The sequence below is a fragment of the Heterodontus francisci genome, chromosome 45 (assembly GCF_036365525.1).
Source record: "Heterodontus francisci isolate sHetFra1 chromosome 45, sHetFra1.hap1, whole genome shotgun sequence".
NCBI lineage: Eukaryota > Metazoa > Chordata > Chondrichthyes > Heterodontiformes > Heterodontidae > Heterodontus > Heterodontus francisci.
The window spans coordinates 5,896,604-5,901,138 of NC_090415.1; positions in this window are offsets into that span (position 1 = coordinate 5,896,604).

Here is a 4,535-nt window from a genome sequence, read left to right on the forward strand (position 1 = left end):
GGAGAGACTGGGACTCAGAGGGTAAATGAGAGGGAGAGACTGGGACTCAGAGGGTAAGAGAGAGGGAGAGACTGGGATTCAGACGGAAACAGAGAGGGAGAGACTGGGATTCAGACGGTAACAGAGAGGGAGAGTCTGGGATTCAGAGGGTAACAGAGAGGGAGAGTCTGGGATTCAGAGGGAAACAGAGAGGGAGAGACTGGGATTCAGACGGTAACAGAGAGGGAGAGTCTGGGATTCACAGGGTAACAGAGAGGGAGAGTCTGGGACTCAGAGGGTAAGAGAGAGGGAGAGACTGGGATTCACAGGGTAACAGAGAGGGAGATTCTGGGATTCAGAGGGAAACATGGAGGGAGAGACTGGGATTCAGAGAGTAACAGAGGGGGAGAGAATGGGATTCAGAGGGTAACGGAGAGGGAGAGACTGGGATTCAGAGGGTAACAGAGAGGGAGAGACTGGGATTCAGAGGGTAACAGAGAGCGAGAGACTGGGATTCAGAGGGTAACAGAGAGGGAGAGACTGGAATTCAGAGGGTAACAGAGAGCGAGAGACTGGGATTCAGAGGGTAACAGAGAGGGAGAGACTGGAATTCAGAGGGTAACAGAGAGGGAGAGTCTGGGATTCAGAGGGTAACAGAGAGGGAGAGACTGGGATTCAGAGGGTAACAGAGAGGGAGAGACTGGGATTCAGAGAGTAACAGAGAGGGAGAGACTGGGATTCAGAGGGTAACAGAGGGAAAAATAGAGTTGGCGAGGGCAACATAGAAATTTTAAGGCACAGAAAGCGGCCACTTGGCCCATCCTCTCTGTGCCAGCCGAAAACGATCAACCTATTCTAATCCCACCTTCCAGCATTTGGTCTGAGCTCTGCAGCTTACCGCACTTGAGGTGCCGATCCAGACTCCTTCTGAATGAGTTGAGGGTCTCTGCCTCAACTACCCTTTCAGGCAGTGAGTTCCAGACCATCGCGACCCTCTGGGTGAAAAAGATTTTCCTCAACTCCCCTCTAATTTTTCTGCCAATCACTTTAAATCTATGCCCCCTCGTCACTGACCTTTCTGCTATGGTTCTCTGCCCTTCACCTCCACTCTATCCAGGACCCTCAACATTTTGTACATTTCAATCAGATCTCCCCTCGGCCTTCGCTTTTCCAAGGACAACAACCCCTGCCTATCCTCATAGCTACAATTCTCCAGTCCTGGCAACATCCTAGAAAATGGGAGAGAGACAAAGTCCCGTGTTCATAACACATGGATAAAGAGGTTAATCATCTGAGCTGTAACTCTGAGATAGAGAAAGAGAGAGAGAGGGAGGGAGAGAGTGAGGGAGAGAGGGAGGGAGAGAGGGAGTGAGAGAGGGAGGGAGAGAGGGAGGGAGAGAGGGAGGGAGAGAGGGAGGGAGAGAGGGAGGGAGAGAGGGAGGGAGAGAGGGAGGGAGAGAGGGAGAATGAGAGAGAGAGAGGGAGGGAGAGAGGGAGGGAGAGAGGGAGTGAGAGAGGGAGTGAGAGAGGGAGGGAGAGAGGGAGGGAGAGAGGGAGGGAGAGAGGGAGGGAGAGATAGTGTGGGGGAGACACAAACTGAGACGTGGACAGAGGCAGCGAGAGAGAGGGAGAGATAGAGAGGGAGAGGCTGAAGAGAGAGAGGCAGAGAGAGAGAGGCAGAGAGAGAGACAGAGAGGGAGCGATGGTGTGAGGGAGGCACAAATTGAGACATGGACAGAGGTTGAGAAAGAGAGAGAGGGAGAGACAGAGAGAGAGAGCTGGGGGAGAGACAGATAGAGAGTGAGAGAGGCACAGAGAGAGAAGGAGACACAGTGAGGCAGACATAGAGAGGCAGACAGAGAGCTAGAGAGAGACAGAGAGAGAGGGAGAGATGGTGTGAGGGAGGCACAAATTGAGACATGGACAGAGGTAGAGAGAGATAGGGAGAGATAGAGCGAGAGAGAGAAAAAGACAGAGAGGGATAGATAGCGAGAGAGAGAGGGGGTAAGACAGATAGCGAGGGACAGAGGCAGTGTGGGAGAGGCAGTGTGAGAGAGGCAGATTAGAAGGTAGCAAATGTAACCCCACTATTTACAAAAGGAAGGAGAGAGAAAATGGGGAACTAAAGACCTGTTCGTCTAACATCAGTCATTGGGAAAATGGTCGAATCTGTAATAAAGGATGTGATAACAGGACACTTAAAGAGAGATTGCGGGGGGGTGGGGGGGGAGAGAGAGAAATGGGGGGAGAGAGAAATGGGGGGGGAGAGAGAGGGGGGAGAGTGCGTGAGTGAGACGGAGCAAAGGAGAGAGATACTAGGTTAGGTGGGACAATAAGCTGTGAGGAGAACACAAATAGACTACAAAGGGAGATGGTTTGGGATAGACAGCGATAAATGTCCCAGTGTTGTGGGAACATAAAATGGCCACTGAAAATGAACCTAAAATGGCTGACTGATGTGTGTGGATTTCCACAGATGAGAGGAGAGAGAGACAGACAGACAGAGAGACAAAGAGGGAGACAGAGACCAAGACACAGAGAGTGATCGCAGGATATTGGGCGTAGGACAGAGGAAGAGGAGGAGGCCATTTGGCCCCTCAACCTTGTTCTGTCATTCAAGGAGCTCATGGCTGATGTGTGATCTAACTCCATGTACCTATCTTTGTCCCTTAATACCTTTGGTTAACAAAAATCTCTCAAACTCAGATTTAAAAATTAACAAGTGTCTCAGCATCAATTGCTGATTGTGGAAGAGAGTTCCAAACTGATACCACACCTGGTGTGTTGAAGTGTTTCTTCATTTCACTCCTGAAAGGTTTTTAGACGAGGTTTATATTTTTGGACTATGCCCCCATGTTCTAGACTCTGCAGCCAGTGGGAATTGTTACTCTCTGTCCACCCTATCAGTTTCCCTTATTATCTTGAAAACAATCATCAAATCACACCTGAGCCTTCAAAATTCCAGGGATACAGAGTAAATCTCCAGCTGCACTGTCCCATTAAATATTCCCAAGCCAAGCACAATGTTGGGTTTGACACAGAGTAAATTTCCCTCGACACTGTCCCATCACACACTCCCAGGGCAGGAACATCATGGGGTGGATACAGAGTGAATCTCACTCTACACTGTCCGAAACAGACAGAGAGAGAGAGAGAATGAGAGAAATAGAGGGAGACACAGACAGACAGGGTGTGTGAGAGTGAAAGAAGGATATAAAACATCAGACATAGGAAGATGAGGAGGCAATTTAACCCCTCGACCCTGTTCCAGCATTCAGTGAGATCAGGGCTGATCTGTGATCTAACTAACACCATATATCCCACCTTTGCCCTTTATCTCTTAATACCTTTGGTTAACAAGAATCTATCAATCACAGGTTTAAAAATTAACCAATAAGCCAGCATGAAATTTCCACAAACAATATCATGAGGGTGTGATGGTTCCCACAGTGGAATAGCTGGCTGAATATTTATAATGGAGGCTATTCCTTCTGGATCATCAAAAGTGTCCGCCTGGGCCCCAACTTTACTGCATTCCTCCCTCTCCCGATGTTCGTTTTCTCTCCATACCTATCTCAAATATGTTTGTGTACACAGCAGTGAAGGATTAAATCAAGTTAATATATCTTACATTATCCTCTTCATCCAACTCAACATTCTCTCTCTCTCTCCAAGTTTGTCCCTCTCTACGGCCCTCTCTATGCCTTCATATCTAACCCTCCGTCCCTCTGTCTCTCTCCCAGTGTCAGTGATAGCAGAGAGAGAGACAGAGATAGAAGGAGAGGGAGGGAGTGACAGAGAGGGAAAGACAGATGGAGGGGCAGAGTGAGAGAAAGAGAGAGGAGAGAGATGGAGTGACAGTGAGGGAAGGACAGATGGAGAGACAGAGAGAGAGAGAGACAGAGATAGAAATAGAAAGACAGAGAGGGAGTGACAGAGATAGAAGGAGAGGGAGGGAGTGACAGAGAGGGAAAGACAGATGGAGGGACAGAGTGAGAGACAGAGAGAGGAGAGAGATGGAGTGACAGTGAAGGAAGGACAGATGGAGGGATAGAGAGAGAGAGAGACAGAGATAGAAATAGAAAGACAGAGAGGGAGTGACAGAGATAGAAGGAGAGGGAGGGAGTGACAGAGAGGGAAAGACAGATGGAGGGACAGAGTGAGAGACAGAGAGAGGAGAGAGATGGAGTGACAGTGAGGGAAGGACAGATGGAGAGACAGAGAGAGAGAGACAGAGATAGAAATAGAAAGACAGAGAGGGAGTGACAGAGATAGAAGGAGAGGGAGGGAGTGACAGAGAGGGAAAGACAGATGGAGGGACAGAGTGAGAGACAGAGAGAGGAGAGAGATGGAGTGACAGTGAAGGAAGGACAGATGGAGGGATAGAGAGAGAGAGAGACAGAGATAGAAGGAGAGAGATGGAGTGATGGGGGTGGGTGGGAAGACAGATGGAGAGACCAAGAGAGAGACAGAGAGAGATGGAGAGAGATGGAGTGACAGGAAGGGAAGGACCGATGGACAGGTGGAGGGATGGAGAGAGAGAGAGACAGAGACAG